Source organism: Mirounga angustirostris, unplaced genomic scaffold (genome assembly GCF_029215605.1).
Source record: "Mirounga angustirostris isolate CCGP_5_RB_7025 unplaced genomic scaffold, mMirAng1.0.hap1 SCAF_5, whole genome shotgun sequence".
NCBI lineage: Eukaryota > Metazoa > Chordata > Mammalia > Carnivora > Phocidae > Mirounga > Mirounga angustirostris.
The window spans coordinates 32,282,777-32,300,690 of record NW_026991713.1 but is presented as its reverse complement, the minus strand read 5'-3'; positions in this window follow the sequence as shown (position 1 = coordinate 32,300,690).

The window sequence follows — 17,914 nt, the reverse complement described above, 5'->3', positions numbered from 1 at the left end:
ACTCGATCCCAGGACCCTGGGATCATGACCTGCGCCAAAGGCAGACGCTTAACTGACTGAGCCACCCAGGCATTCCCTATTACTAATATTTATACTATTTTATTGGTATTATTATAGGTACAGAATTCAACAAAAGAAAAAATTCACTGTATGCTTTATCTGACCATTATTATTACTTTATTTAAATTCATGATTATTTCTGAAAATAATTTCAGAATATAAAGGAAAAGAGTAATAAAAAAAGATTAATTCTGGGAATCAAATACACTCACATGACACTGCCTTTTGGATCATTAAAATCATTAAATCTCCTCCCAAATTGTGCTTCATCAGACTAACCCCAGCCTAGACTCAGTATAATATTATTGTTATGACTACCTTTACACTGGACACAACATATACACTCTTTGAAAATCCTCTGGTTGCAGCAGCCAGATTCACACAAGCTTTAGAGAGCTTTTGCAGGTACAACCTCACAGAGCACTGCCTCAAGCTAAAGATCTTGCACTGTGAGTCTTGCCCTGGAGTTTCTGTGAGACCCATGTGGGGAATATCATCGAGTCAGACTGCCCTGTGATCTGGAAGTATAACAAATTAACAACAACAGGGCCATCCTGGACCAACACAGAGAAAAAGTATTGGACATGTATTTCCCTGTTTTGTCTTTGGGTGGACAATTCTGTGGTCCATTTTATAAAGTCCTCAGAAGGTCCCCAGTGGGAATGGTAACAGTTGCCCAGAGAACATTTAACTCCTTTAACAGATAATGACAATAGCTGTTTCTCTTTCCCTATTGCATTCACTCCCACTGCCTTGCATTCCATCGCCTACCTGGGATCACATTCTAAAATAAACTAGCCTCACACAAGCTTTGACTCAGCTTCTGTTTTCAGGGTACACCTTGAGCTAAGGAACATTTAATGTGTCACCTTGTCTGTGTCTTCCCATAGAGGCAAATGGTATTAATTTATCAGGCATTTTTCATGAAACAAACAAACAAACAAACAGGAGGTACCTGTGTCTCTACCTAGGAAAAGTATTCACCTTGAAACTCCCATTATAATGTTCAAAGTTTTTATATTGATCTGTCCAGTCATCCACCATGAAGTCTGCCCAAGTTTTCCGTGACAACTAAATACAGCTGTCACGATATTTAAACGCTTGTTCCTTAATTGCTGCTGTCATCAGCTCTCATTCTGCTGCTTTAAGAGATCATATGCCGGTGCGCCTGGGTGGCTCAGTCATTAAGCGTCTGCCTTCGGCTCAGGTCATGATCCCAGGGTCCTGGGATCAAGCCCCGCATCGGGCTCCCTGCTCGGCAGGAAGCCTGCTTCTCCCTCTCCCACTCCTGCTGCTTGTGTTCCCTCTCTCACTGTATCTCTCTCTGTCAAATAAATAAAATCTTTAAAAAAAAAGAGAGAGGTCATATGCCAATTTTCCAGCAAATCTCAGCTCCTTCTGAAGGAGTCATTCCAGTTTGCTCTCTCTTCTCTTGTGTCCTCCTTTTCTAGATGTTACTGTATTCTTTTTTTACCATATCAAATTCAGAAACACACCTGATAGACAAAAATGTCAGAATGATGCAGATGAAATGTCATCTTCACTATGGACATTGGTGAATTTGGAGGATGCAACTTTGGTGAGTTTTAATAATGGGTTTCCTATTAATGCACCAGAGCATATCCTTCAATAGGGAAACTGAGATATGAACCAGAATGTAAAAAAAAAAAAAAAAAAAAAAGCAGCCCACCAAACTATATGAACAGATGTCAATTCTGTTTAGAGAGAACTAAATATTTTAAATTTACAGCTAGTATTACTTCCTTGTTTTCTCATATTTTAATAATTATCCTGGAAAATGGAAGCCCATCGGTCATAAAGATCTAATTTTGTCATATGCAACAAAAAGTATTTTTTTCAAATCCAAAAGTTTATTTTTAGGAAAAGGCTTTATTTTCTGGATGGCCTACATTGAGAATGATAGGCTTGGGGAATTCTTATTGGAACATAAAATGACTTTTGTTTACTCAAGTGGTTCTCTCCTATTGCTTCTTTTTTTTTTTTAAGATTTTATTTATTTGACAGAGAGAGACACAGCGAGAGAGGGAACACAAGCAGGGGGAGTGGGAGAGGGAGGAGCAGGCTTCCCGCCGAGCAGGGAGCCCAATGCGGGGCTCGATCCCAGGACCCTGGGGTCATGACCTGAGCCGAAGGCAGACGCTTAACGACTGAGCCACCCAGGCGCCCCTCTCCTATTGCTTCTTTTGAACTCCATCCTAATCTTGATGACCCTCTTTGCTTATAAATCCCCTTACCTACAGGGATTTAGGTAACTTTTGACTTTGGAAAAACAGATCTATACAAAAAGGGAAAATAAGGAAAGAACAAATAATATCTGGAAAAACTCTGAACTGGCTACAAGTTGTGACTCATTATAATCATCTTCTTAAAAATACTGCTCAATTAAGTATTTTCCATAGTAAGATTAAATATGCATATGTACTTAGAGCAGGTATTGTGACTGCAATTGTTTTTCTCTATTGTCATAAATGCAAGGAAGATTCCTTTTTTATATTAAAGTGACTCCAGCCTTATATTCATTCTTAGAGCAGATCCTAGTGTTCTGCCAGAATTCTTCTGTGTTTAACAATTCTTCCCTGTTTGTTTCTCTCTACATTTTTTTTTATCTTAAATTGGTCATTTTCCCACACCATGTCAATTTTTTTCTAATTTCTCCATTTGGTATATTCTGTGTTTTACCCCTTTTCCCAACATTGTCCTCAAGATGTAAAACTAATCTACTAAAAATGAGTAGACCTCTCTCTGCCACAAGTCCAGGTTCATATATGTCCATATAATGACAGGCTTTGGATAAAGGTCATTTGGCTTTGAAGAACCCACAGCTTAATCTCTATATTATCAGGACTTCACTAATCTTACACTTATTCTTGCTGTTCCAGAAAACCCAACCAGAAAGATAAAAGACACAAGTAACATTATTTTTCCTTTCAAGCACTTTTGAAAACTCATTAATATGAACATCAATCTGCTTTCAATACATAACACTCACTTTGGAACCTTTTTCTCAAAACCTTAGCCCTTGGCTGGTCCACCAATCCTCAACTACTATATCATGAACCAATACTAATTAAGACCTCACACTGAAATACATGCCTTTAATTATATCCAAAAACCTCATAAATATCCCAATTTTTCCTGTCCTCTCTCTGAAACATATTAAGACATTTACAAGTAATTGATCTCCTTTACCATGCCTATCAACAAATTGTTTTGGTAGAATTCAGCACTTTGAATGACTATAAATAAGAATTGTATTCATGGGGGCTCAGTCAGTTGTGTCTGACTCTTGATTTCGGCTCAGGTCAGGATCTCAGTATTATGGGATTGAGCCCCATATGGGGCTCTGTGCTCAGCGTGCAGTGCAGACTGCTTGTCCCTCTCCCTCTGCTCATGTGTGCTCTCTCTCTCAAATAAATAAATAAAATCTTTTTTTTAAAAAAGAATTGTATTTTGAAATTTTCTCTTGATTTTTATACTAGAAGGGCCAGTTTCTGTTATCTTACTGTAGGGATACAGTTCTCCATGAGTTTCTTACTTCTGTCTTCTGAGCAGAGGCTTTAACAGTTTTTGTTCCATATCATCTTTCAAGATTGCTCATAAAGCAAATAGCCTTGCAAGTTAGAGAGTGTCTTCCAGAACAGAAGGCATATTACTTTGTTGTTCACATTAATAATTACAATGTCTCTTTCCAGGGCAAAGTTTGGGTGGGTTTTCTCATTGGCTCCTTATTTAAAAATAAGGGTTTTAAATGCAGTTTTCTCCCCTAACACAACCCACTGTGTGTCCAGGCATCACCCAGACCATGTCATGTCACCATGTGACATGTGGGAATTAGGGCTTGGAGAATTAGTATAAACAATATAATGCTGACCATTGCTGTTGCTGGGAGTCATAAGCTGTCCTTTATCTCATGCAGGCGTCTTGTGTCTTTGCTGATGCACATGAACTTTTGGCAGGGTAACTTACTAGCTTACACATAGGGCAAAACCTCAGACCTCAGTCCCTTCACAGATCTTGACATCTGTATGAAATATGGCAGATTTTAAATTAAATTCTTTGCCCTAGTGAGCTTAAAAGTAAAATCTATTTTAGAAGCTACATTTAATATCAGTAATGAACCACTGTACCCTAGCATATATGATTATTTTGATAGATTAACTAATTGCAACTATAATTTAATAAGCATTATCTATGGGTCAGGTATGTTAAAATGCACTTTAGAGATGTGATTTTATCTTCACAATAAATCAGTGTGGTTTGTTTAGTTACCCCAGATACGAAGATATGCAAACTGACATTAAAAATTAAATAACATGTTCAACATCATACAGGTGAAGATTGATAAAGTCAGATTAGTACCCATGTCTAACACTAAAACCCAAGTTCTCTCCACTAGTCTCCATTGTAACTTTAGGGTCCCAGCTGAAATTAGACACATTGCCTAAAGTATCAGACTAGCTGACACTTGCCCTTTCCTATATGAATAGGAATGTTAAATTTGCTATTACCCAATAAGATGAGGAATTAAAAGCCAACTTAATAAATACAAAGAGCTGAAAAGAAATAATCTGTAATAGAGGAGAAAAGAAACTAATACCTCTCTTATTTTCTGCTACTCATAAATCTCCTCCTCTTTTGTTTCTAAAATGTCATTAGCTTGACATCAGAATTACAGCTACAGAAAACAAAGATAGGTGAAGAATTCTGAAACCCAATGGATGACATTAAAACAAATTTAGAATTGTGGCAGTGCTAGAGATCTTTAGAATTGTAGTCAGAGAAGATCATGGGAAGAAATAGATTTCAATTAGGTAATAAATTAAAGGGAGTAGGAAATTCTACCTATCAAATCAGACAGCTTTAAAAATGTTACCACTTGGGGTGCCTGGGTGGCTCAGATGGTTAAGCCTCTGCCTTCGGCTCAGGTCATGATCCCGGGGTCCTGGGATCGAGCCCCGCATCGGGCTCCCTGCTCTGCGGGGAAGCCTGCTTCTCCCCCTTCTTCCTGCTCGAGCTCTCTCTCACTATCTCTGTCTGTCTCAAATAAATAAATAAAATATTAAAAAAAAAAAATGTTACCACTTGTCTAATCAGTGTCCTGGGAGGAATCCAGGGCATATATACAGTTCTCATAAAGTTATTTCAAATTTATGAATGGTAAACAAATATACCAATAATTACAGCAAACCTAGCATAGCAAAGTACAATGGTTTTTAATTTTCTACCAAGTAACCTCAGCATGCCAATTAGTAAGTTAAAAGATAATTAAGTTAAGATATAATGAAGGAAGCCAAGTCTAAATCACTCATATTTCATTAAGTTTATAATATCAGTGTCTTTTTTTAATTAATGCTTATGATATTTAGGGTAACATGGCATATTTGATACTCTTAAGTAAAATGTCTAAGATGATTTTCTGTTAATAGTATTAGAGTATTAGGGAATTTAATTTACCAATTTACAAGTCTGCTTTTATGAAAATTCTTTAAACAGTTTTGGGAGAGATTTTCCTGTTAGAGTTGTGAGTTTTCTCTGTCATGCTTGTATGATGTCTAAAAAAGAAAACTGAATATATGTAATTTATAAATGCAGGTAAAAAAAGTCTAAAGAAACCTTGTTAGGTAAAATTATAAGTAGATACACCGAGTTACTATATATCCTTCATTTCTATGTGTTTGAAGCAGACAGTGTCATCTGCCTATGAAACACCAGAAATGGATGTTCCAAGGTGATGCCTAGACATACATTAACTAAATGGTTGGTAGTACAAGCAATGCATTCATCTCTCATGCTGAAATAGCCGGTGGTGATACAGCCACTATGCCATCACATAGATTGAAATGATCACGGTAGATCTTGTAGAGTTTGAAATGAATAGACCAACATATCACAAATCAGATTACCTCCGTAGTGGCCTAGAAACTCTCAATCCCACTTTTACGTGATATATGCCAGGTTAAATCAAGTATATAAATTGTAGTTGTTCTCTTATAAAATTTACTTTCTGCGGCAGAAACTTCCTTGCTGTTCAATTTAGAATTAAATATCTAGTTCATATTAAACAAGTAAAATGAGCTCACATATTGAAGAGAGAACCATTAGGATTCAGTACAATTTCAGAAGAAAGCCAAGCATCAGAAGAGAGAGTTTTCAAATGGAATACTGTAGCGAGGGAGAGTTCTTTCTGAAGCAGAGGAGAGTCAGCAAGGCTGCCCATAACTGTACTTTATCACAAAACACAGACTTGCATGGCTGAAAAAGATAGTGCCTCAATGCCAGATAGAAACTGCGGGGTGAGCTTGGCAGCACAGCAAGCACTTCTAGCACAAACGCAGACAAGGTGCGTGGAAGCCCATTCACTTCCATAGGGAATGGATAAATAGCTAGCAGACTAAAAATAGACAATGCCATGTTTTCTATTAATTGAAAATAAAATGATGCTTCTCTTCCCACTTCCTTTTGATGAATATTAATCACTTCATGCTATTTTAAAATTGGAAGCTGCACTAGAATATCTATGGTACATTAGAAAGAAGGTCATAATTTTCTACACTTGCATTACTTAAAACATGAGTTGCGAAATATTTTCATGTTTGTATACACTTGTGTCATTCTAAATCAATTAGTCTAAGTACATACACACATACCCATGAAATAAATATTTTGTATCTGTTTTAATGGTAAAGATTACTATCTACTTTAAAGTCTACAATTTAAAATACAATGTTATTCAGATGTTATTTAGGTGCATGAGCCACTGAGAAAATTCTAAATCATAATGTCTTCTCCCAAATGAGAAAGGAGAGAGATATCATATTTCAAATACTGCCAATTGCTTGCTTTTCATTGTTAATTTGTTCACATCTTCTAGTGAAATAAATGGCAAAAAATGTAATTAGTATTGGTGACAAAATTAAACAGATACAACTTATTTCAGTTTTATATTAAAGTTATTGAGAAGGATGTATTGCATTAGAACATTCTAATGAAAGTGGTTTTAAAAAGAATCATTTTAATCTCTTTCACGTTTGTGATTATTTCAATAGTATTTTCATACCTGTAAAGCACAGAGTGAAAGAGTAGCAACTGAAATAAATGTGAACAGATCATATCATGATGCTAGAAATTTTAAGTACATCATTAAAAGATGATGCGAAATGAAATGATTATCTTTCCATAGTGCAAGTCTTCCCAATGAATTTTCAAAACACCCTAATTTATAAAACTGTGAAATAAAATCTCAGGACAAAGTATATGAGATTTTGTCTTACCATTATTGAAAAATGAATTGTAACATTTAGCTCTGTGTTTTTCAGTATTAAATTCTCTTCTCAGGGGCACATGATTATAGGCTAAACATGAAAATAGGAGCCTGAATTATGTAATTTTTTGACTGTCCTTGCAGAAAAATAATAAATATCTAGAATCTAATTTATATTAAATATATAAAAGAGCAATCATAATTAAGACATAGGTTTTCTCTTCCCAAAGGCCTTAGCCATTTCCTTAAACTACATTCTCTAGAATTATGCAGTCTCCTGTCTGTCCAGAAACCACTCATATTACAATGGTTTACTTAGAGTCTGCCCAAATAGAATCACTTGGTTTCACTGTGGCTCTGCTGAAGAGCACTGCTTCAACATTCAGTGGTCTGAGTGTCAGATGTACCTGATTGCCATTCCTTTGATTCCTCTGATCATATGTACTTTTATCCATAGCTGACAATTTTCCTTAGCTGGAGCTGCATGGGAACAAGTGGCCACAACTTAGGAGGAAGGATACAGAGAAAGCAAAGAAGCAAATACATCTTAATAACTGATAATCAGTTTCATTAATATCTAACTTGCCTTTCAGGGCAAAGAAACATTTTCTCCTGCTCCAATGAATACTTTTATCTAGAGTAAATTTTGAGGTGTCACATCACTATGGTAGTTTTCAATTATTGACGTGTTTTTGACAGGTTGACGATGATGATAATGGACATGAACTGACTGAGAAGCTAACTGTAGAAGACCAAAGTCAGTAATACAAATATTGACTAATATTAATTAGAGCATGGACTAGTTACATTATCTCACTGAGTTTCTTTCTTTAACATTTATTTATTTTTATTTGAGAGAGAGAGAGCATGAGCTGGAGGGGCAGAGGGAGAGGGCAAGAGAATCCTAAGCAGATGCCACACTGAGCATGGAGCCCAATGTGGGAGTTGATCTCATGACCTAGCTGAAACCAAGAATCCTAAGCTTAATTACTGCACCATCCAGGCTCCCCTCATTGAGTCTTTAAATATCATTACTATTACTCCCATTTTACAGTTAAAGGAATTGAGGATTACAGCTGTTAAGTATATTTCCCAGTGTAATACAGGTGGGTAAGTGGTAGAGCTACAATTCAAACTCAGACATCCTGAGCTAGTCTGAAATTTTCCCCCTTATGCTATACTCTAGTTGGAATGGATCACTATTTACTGAAGTTTTGAAAAAAAAAAAAAAAGGAAAACAGATGATTTAACAAAGGATAGGTGATGCTGGTGACAGATTCATTGGTAGAGCTGACAGTTTGTGAAGAATAAGGGTTCCTACTAGAGAAGCAGCAAATCATAAAGCAGTTAAGATGGTTAACTACTAAGCTTGATGAAGGTTGCGAATTTGAGATCTTTGAAGGTGGGGTAAAGAGTTATAAAAACAAACCAATAAACTGGAGAGCATATGAGGAGCACAAGTATGAATAAAAACAGGCACAAGTGAAATATTCTCATGAGTGATACCAATAAGACAACCCCAAAAGAAAGCTCCTTAAACACAGAAGACTATCCTCCTGAGCTTTAAGAAGAATCATCCTTCTGAATTAAAAAAAGCACCATCATAGCAATTATTAGTTTAAAATAAAATTTTATATTCATAGTTTAAGTTGTCTATTCCTTTTAGTTATGTTCAATTCATAATATTAAATAATACATCCACAAATTTATTTACAGTGACAAAATTATCCATCTGTATTTATATGAAAAAAAGTTGATGGAGAAGCAATTTTATTATCTTATAAATACTGCAATTAACCTTCAAATCACAGTGTTTTTTTAAAAAAATAACACAAATAAGCAAAAATTGCCAATAGTTCAATTTAATTAACCCGAATTAAATTGGAGCATGTCACTAAATGTAATTACACTGCATTTTTCATGGGGTTACATTTCATAAAGTATCAAATGCTATTATTGGTCGTGGGTGTTTTATCTTCAATAAGTAAGCTGATACTTATTTATGGGTTGTTTTATGCATTAAATTATACAACTACTAAATCTTTTCTAACATAATTTATTTGGATGGGTTTGAAAAAGAATTTTTTATAGTGATATAATATCTCCAGTGGCAGAAACATCATATAAAGAAATCTCTATGTTATCAGATACAGTCAAGTTTGTTTCTACAATAACTGCATTATTTAAACACTTGAGAATCCTGTAGCTTTCCCAAATCTAATTTAACCTTTCAGATATTAGACTTTTTATAGCTTCCCACCACTACTCTTCCCTAAGGAGTAGGTATGTGTGTATCATAGGTCAGCAGAGATTGAACAGTTCTTAAAAAATTTAAAACTCCCTGAATTAAATTAATCTTGTATTTTTAGACCAAGCAATATTTCATTTTTACAATTTTACTGTACTGTTATCCATTCCCTATGAAGCTGACAATAAGCTTAGCTGTCACTTGGTTACTGTCCATGTGACAGTAAGGGTTGCCTCATATCTGGGAAAATGAAGAATATTTAAACTTTAATATTGGAGATGGGAGGAGATTGTGCTGTTTAAAAGTAAGGCACCAAATGAACAATCACGGTGCTTAATTTGATAATTCATTTGAGTTAAGCCATTGAAAATCATAGTTAAAATGCAAATGTCTTTTGGGTAAGAGGACACTTCAGACTTAACAATAGTAATAACAACAACACCTTTTTTTTTTTTTTTTAAAGATTTTATTTATCTAAGAGAGAGAGACAGTGAGAGAGGGAACACAAGCAGGGGGAGTGGGAGAGGGAGAAGTAGGCTTCCCGCCGAGCAGGGAGCCCGATGTGGGGCTCGATCCCAGGACCCTGGGATCATGACCTGAGCCGAAGGCAGATGCTTCACCGACTGAGCCACCCAGGCGCCCCACAACAACACCCTTTTTGACTAACTCTACACTAGCAGCTTGAATAGGAAAATACCTTTGTACATTTAACAGACTAAAAAACAAAGGCTAATGTTTACAGAACACTTAAGAAATAAAACTTCATTCAACATGGCTGTGTCTGCACCAGAAGTCTATATGTATATTATGATGCCTCTCACAATATAATGGCATCAGTTAGCTCTATGTATTAGTATTAGTTGCAAATGGATAAATTAAAATAGATTTAATTCAACCCGATTCATATCATATTTACAAAGCTTACCATAGACATTTTCAAATATAATAAAAAGAATATGACAAAAGTTCAGTGAGAGCATAGAGCAAGGAGTGATTAACTTGGTTTGAGGTAAGGTCAAGAATCTTTCTAAAAGTGACTTTTAGAGCTTAAACCAAATCTGAAGTAAGGAGGGGAAATCATGTGCAGGTAGAAAATACTTAAGGTCAAAAGAGAATCTTATTTGAAGATGGCTATAGGAACTAATAAGTAAATTTTGAAGTTTGCAAGGTTACAAGGTTAATATACAAAAATTTATTTTATTTTGAAATAATAGCAAAGAGCTATTAGAAAAGAAAAGAAGAAAACAATGAACCAACTTAGATCAAGAAATGAAATGCTTAGAGATACATTTAATAAAATGTTCAAGACTAGAAGTAGTCCAAGATGACAGCACAGAGAGACCTGAATTCACCTCTTCCCACAGATATACTAAATCTACAACTACATGTGGAATAATTCTCATTGAAAAAGAACTAAAATGTAGCTGAACAGCTCCCTCTACAATAAGGGATAAAATGGTCAAATCCAGATAGGTAGGACAGGCAGAGATATGGTCTCATCAAAATATTTCCCACCCCCAGTCACAGTAACCCTCAATAGGGAGGAACGTCATGGGTCTGGAGCCTCTCCCTGAAGAGTGAGAGGTTTGTGTTTCACATTAGCCACTCCAACCCTTGGGACCTGCAGCAAAGAGACAAGGCCCCCAAAGAGTCTGGCTTTGGGGACAACTGGGGCTTATGTACAAAAGACCTGGGAGACTGTGTGGATCTGAGATATTCCTTTTATGGGGCTCATGAGCAGACTCACTCAACTAGCAATTTGAGAAGTGATGGGATTATATGTGAAGGAGATTCATTTGCTAAATCTTAAAGCATCTGATGGGGGGGGCAAAGACCAGTGGACTTTTGGGGGGGACGAAGGCACTGGCAAGTGCCATTTTTGCATTTAACATAATATTAGAAGTCCTAGTCATAGCAAATAGGAAAGATGAATAAATAAAATATATCAGAGTTGTAAAGGAAAAAGTAAAATTGTCTCTACTTGCAGATGACATACTATATATAGAAAATCCTAAAGACTCTACTAAAAAATTGCTAGAATTAATGAGTTCAGTAAAATTGCAGGATACAAAATTGATATGCAGAAATCTGTAGCTTTTCTATACAGTAATAATGAACTAGTAGAAAGATAATTTAAGAAAACAATCCCATTTATAATTGCATCAAAAAGAATAAAATGCTTGGAATAAATTTAACCAAGGAGGTGAAAGCCCTATACAATAAAAACTATAAGATGTTGGTGAGGAAAATGAAGAAGATACAAATAAATGGAAAGATATCTTGTGTTCAAGATTAGAACAACTGATATTATTAAAATGTCTATACTACCCAAAGCAATCTACAGATTCAATGCAATCCTTATCAAAATTCTAATGGCATCTTTCACAGAACTTGAACAAATACTTTTAAAATTTGGATGGAACCAAGAAAGACCTTGAATAGCCAGAGCAATCTTTTTTTTAATTAACATATAATGTATTATTTGTTTCAGGGGTACAGGCCTGTGATTCATCAGTCTTACACAATTCACAGTGCTCACCATAGCACATATCCTCCCAATGTCCATCACCCAGCCACCCCAAAGCAATCTTGAGACAGAAGAACAAACCTGGAGGTATCACACTCTCTGATTTCAAACTATCTACAAAGCTATAGTAATTAAAATAGTATAGTACTGGCATAAAAACAGACATATATATCAGTGAAATATAATAGAAAGCCCAGAAATAGAGAACCACACATATATAGCCAATGAATTTACAACAAAGGAGCCAAAATTATACAATGGGGAAAGGATAATCTCTTCAATAAATGGTGTTGGGAAATCCGGACAGCCAAATGCAAAAGAATGAAACTAGACCACTATCTTATACCATTCACAAAAATTAATGCAAAAAGGATTAGAGATTTGCCTTTAAGACCTGAATACATAAAACTCCTAGTAGAAAACATAGGTGGTAAACTCCTTGATAGAGGTCTTTGTGTTGAATTTTTTGATCTTACTCCAAAAGCAAAGGCAACAAAAGCAAAAATAAATAAGTGGGACTACATTAAACTAAAAAGTTTCTACACAACAAAGGAAATCATCAATGAAATGAAAAGGCAACCTACTGAAAGGGAGAAATTTTTGAAAGCCATGTTTCTGATAAGGGGTTAATATCTAAAATATATAAAGAACTCAAACAACAGCAAAAATAAAAAAAAAACCTGATTAAAAAATGGGCAAAGACCCTAAATTTTTTTTTCCAAAGACATACAGATGACCAACAGACACATGAAAAGATGCTCAAAGTCACTAATTATCAGGGAAATACAAATTAAAACCCAATGAGATATCACTTCATACTTGTTAGAGGGTTATTATCACAAAGACAAGAAATAATAAGTGTTGGAAAAGGTATGGAGAAAAGGGAACCCTTGTACACTGTTGGTAAAAATGTAAATTGGTATAGCCAGTATGGAAAACAGTATGGAGGTTCCTCAAAAGATTAAAAATAAAACTACTATATGATCTAGTTATCCCACTTCTGGTTCTTTATCCAAAGAAAATAAAACACTAATTCAAAGATATATGCGCCCCTATGTTCATTGCAGCATTATTTACAATAGTCAAAATATGAAAATAACCTAAGTATTCATTGATATTTCAGTGGATGAAGAATATATGGGGTGTGCATACACACACACACACACGCGCGCGCGCGCGCGCAGTGGAATACTACTTAGCCACAAGAAAGGAAATCTTGCCATTTACAACCACATGGGTGGACCTCAGTTGAAGGTATTATGCCAAGTAAAATGTCAGACAAAGAAAGAGAAATATCATATCATTTCACATATATGCTGAATTTAAAAAAAAACAACACAAATGAACAAAAAACAAAACACAAAGATACACAAAATAGATTGGTGATTATCAGAGGGGAAGGGGGTGAGGATTGGAGAAATGGGTGAAGGAGTAAATTGTATGGTGACAGACAGTAATAGATTTATTATGGTGACCACTTTGTAATGTATACAAGAACCAAGAATCAAATTATTGCATTGTGTATATGAAACTAATATAATGTTAGGTACCAATTTTACCCCAATAAAAAATTAATACATTTTTAATAAAAAACATTTAAATTAAAAAAATAAAAACAATGTAAATCAATTACATCTAGTACAAAGATTATATAAATTCTTCAGAGACTGAAGGATTTTAATCTTGGTTAAAACCTTTTAATTATTATTATTATTGGGGTTTTTTTGTTGCAGGCTGGCTTTTTTGTAGTTTGACAATATTTGCCTAACTTTTGTCCTGTTCTCTCCCAGGAGTTTAATAATTTTAGTTCTTGCATTTCATAGGACGATCCATTTTGGATTTTTGTTTTAATGCCATAACAAATGTTATATACATTAAATTTAAAAAATATATGGTAGGGACACTTGGGTGGCTCATTTGGTTAAGCATCTGATTCTTGATTTCAGCTCAGGTCATGATCTCAGGGTCATGAGATCAATCCTCACACCAGCTCCACACTGGGTCTGGAGCCTGGTTGAGATTTCTCTCTCCCTCACCTTCTGCCCCTTTCTCTCTCTCCTCTCTCTCTCTCTCTTCCTCTCCTTTTATAAAAATGAATGAATGAATGAATGAATGAATAAGTAAATAAATAAGCAATCAAACAAATAAGGTATTTGTTTGGTGTGAATCTCAGCTCTTCTCCATATATAATCTTAATCTCTCAATTCCCAGTTTTCTTGCCTATGAAATGGGGATAATAATAGCATCTATCTGATAGGGCTGGATTAGGGATTAAATGAGAGCAATTCCTGGAACTTAATATAAATTCAAAAAATAGTAGTCATCATTAAAAAAATAAAAATAGGGGCACCTGGGTGGCTCAGTCTTTAAGCGTCTGCCTTCAGCTCAGGTCATGATCCCAGGGTCCTGGGATTGAGTCCCACATCGGGCTCCCTGCTTCTCCCTCTCCCTCTCCCACTCCCCCTGCTTGTGTTCCTGCTCTCACTCTCTCTCTCTGTCAAATAAATAAATAAAATCTTAAAAAAAGAATATAATCATATTTAAACAAATATTATATTTTGTTCTAAGACCAATGCCTATATACATGTTCTCTTTTATTCTTTATTTTTTAAAAGATTTTATTTATTTATTTGAGAGAGAGAGAGAACACGAGCAGCATGAGGGGCAGAGGGAGAAGCAGACTCCCCACTGAGCAGGGAGCCCCATGTGAAGCTCAATCCCAGGACTCCGGGATCATGACCTGAGCTGAAGGCAGATACTTAACCGACTTAGCCACCCAGGTGCCCTTACATGTTCTCTTTTAAAAAATATCATATTTTCCTCTCTTTTTTGCAAGAAAAAAGGAAAAGGAGGCAAGGGGGGATGGAAGGAATGAAGGAAAAAGCTAGCTGAACTAAACTAAATAAATAAACTAAAATTTACTATTTTAGTAAATATTAATCTTATTTTAACATTACAAAAGGAAATGCTAGTTTGAATATGAATGAGCCCTTCTTAAGTCTTTCATATTTTTCTAGTGTCCAGATCTTTTGGGCAAAGATTCTATTTTTTTTTTAAGATTTTATTTATTCATTTGAGACACAGAGATACAGAGAGAGAGAGAGCATAAGCAGGGAGAGAGGCAGAGGGAGAGGGAGAAGCAGGCTCCCCGCTGAGCCAGGAGCCCAATGCGGGGCTTGATCCCAGGACCCTGGAATCATGACCTGAGCCGAAGGCAGACGTTTAACCATCTGAGCCACCCAGGCGCCCCTGGGCAAAGATTCTATATTGAAAGAGAGAAATCAATTAAAAACAAATTAAATTTACATTTATCAGAAAGCATTAGACTTCACTCATTTTGGTTTACCACCAAGTCCTCTCTGTATTTAGTTCCTATTACAATACCTAAACATTAGGCACTTAGAAAATAAATAACTCAACTTAACTCTAAATAATTTAACCTAACTTAGACTCCTAAGTTATATCCCCTACATCTTTCCCTCAAAAGTTCTAAAATATGGAAAATGATTACCTTAGGATGATCATGTACATATGCATATGTGTGCTTCAGAGTCTATGAATCATATTGGAATATATTTTTCTATGAATAGACAACTTTAAGATACACCATATCAAAGAAGAAGATAGTGGGAGGGGAAGAATGAAGGGGGGGGAATCGGAGGGGTGGACGAACCATGAGAGACGATGGACTCTGAGAAACAAACTGAGTGTTCTAGAGGGGAGGGGGGTAGGAGGATGGGTTAGCCTGGTGATGGGTATTGAGGAGGGCACGTTCTGCATGGAGCACTGGGTATTATGCACAAACAATGAATCATGGAACACTATATCTAAAACTAATGATGTAATGTATGGGGATTAACATAACAATAAAAAATTTTTTAAAAAGCTAATGATGTATTGCATGGTGACTAACATAACATAAAAAAAAAAAAAGATACACCATATCAGTCTTCTGACATTTTTTCTCATCTAAATTTTTTCTTAAGACAAAAGCTAATACTCATAAGAGAAATACAGAAAGTTAATATTTAAAATGCCCATGCACAAATATTATACATTTCTTAGTCACTGAAAAGTGCAATCAAGGAAAAGATTTGTCTTTGTATGTATTACCTTGATGTTTTTGTGACTATTTTTTGCACAGTTTTTGTGTGTATATATATGTCATAGTCCAACTTCTTAAAACCACACTTTTTAAGGATACTCTTTCAAATAATACAGTACCAAAAGTTTCTAATTTTAGTTCTATCAAAAAAGTAAGGGAAGTAGCATTCAAATTACTCAGGAGTATAAATTCCTGACTCCATATAATTACTTTTAAATTATATCGGTCAAATACATGTTAAAAGTGAGTTACTATTTACATATTTTTTAAAAATGTAACTATGAAATATAAAAGTTACTTAGAATTTTACATAGTTATAGTCTATTTTCTCAAATACATTCTTTTTTCTCAAATATAGTTTTAATTGGAATTCTCAGGCCCAAAATATCATGTCTTTCTGCCACTTCTTGAACAGAAGATGTATGCACCAGCATGTTGATGTGCTAGGCATGTGCAACTAAATGGAGGTGCCTGGGCAAGCTCCCTGCCCCTGTCCCCTAGTACACTGAATAAAAGCTTCCTGGACTAACCCCATGGGGAGAGAGTGCTTTGAGAGCTATCTCCCTGTCTCCTTATTTGTAACAAGTAATGAAAAGTTCTTTGTTTCCAAAACTTCCATGGGTTGTGTTCAATTTCATGCATTATATATATATATATATATATATATATATATATATATATATATATATATATATATATAAGTAAAAGTAACAGGTACAAATATTTATATATAAGTATCTGTGAACGATTGTTGATAATAACAAAGGAATTGGAAACAATTTAATTGTTCATTAAAACAGGGGAACCTGGGTGGTTCAGTTGGTTGGGCGTCTGTCTGAGTCTTGATTTCCGCTCCAGTCATAATCTCAGGGTTGTGGGATCCAGCCCCGCGTTGGGGGCTCTGTATTGGGTGTGAAGCCTGCTTGGGGTTCTCTCTCTCTTTCTGCCTCTGCCTCTCCCCCCACATATCCCTCAAAAAAAATTCATTAAAACAAATTGTTAAATGATGGCATATTATGCATTCATCATCATTGTTAAAGATGTGTTTACAAATATGAGTATGTGTATGTAGGGAGAGAGAAAGAGTAGAAAACAATATTTTGATAACCAATATAAATATGTTGGTTATATATTGGTTATCAGTAAGTGGTTAAATTATGTACGTAAAATGTAAGAAAACTGGGCCATCTCTGGAGATTATCTCTAGAGATAAGAGCTGATATTAAGAAAACGTCATGGGAAAAACACCAACACACACACACACACACACGCACACACACACACACACAAAGCTCCTCCTCAATAACAAACCCTGGGTCTCCAGACAGTGATTATTGTTCCTTGTTATTCAGAATACAATGACAACTCCTGTGTCCCAAAAGGAAATCAGGCATTCAAGACTTAAAAAATCTGTTGCTACTTATTCTATCTAGACAGAACCATTCCACAGTTTTCAGATATGTTAAATCCTGTTACCAATTCTCCTATCTCCCTACCACACAGACTCTGCTTACTAATAACTGCAATTTTTGACGTCTGCATTGTTTTAAAAACCTATGTCTCACTTAGCACCACACCGACTTTCCTTCTTCGTCTCTTTTATTTAAATTTCTCCAGAGAAAGTATCTGCTGGGGTTGAAAATCGCCCTCCAATACATGTTTCACAAGATACCTCATCATGATATGATGATC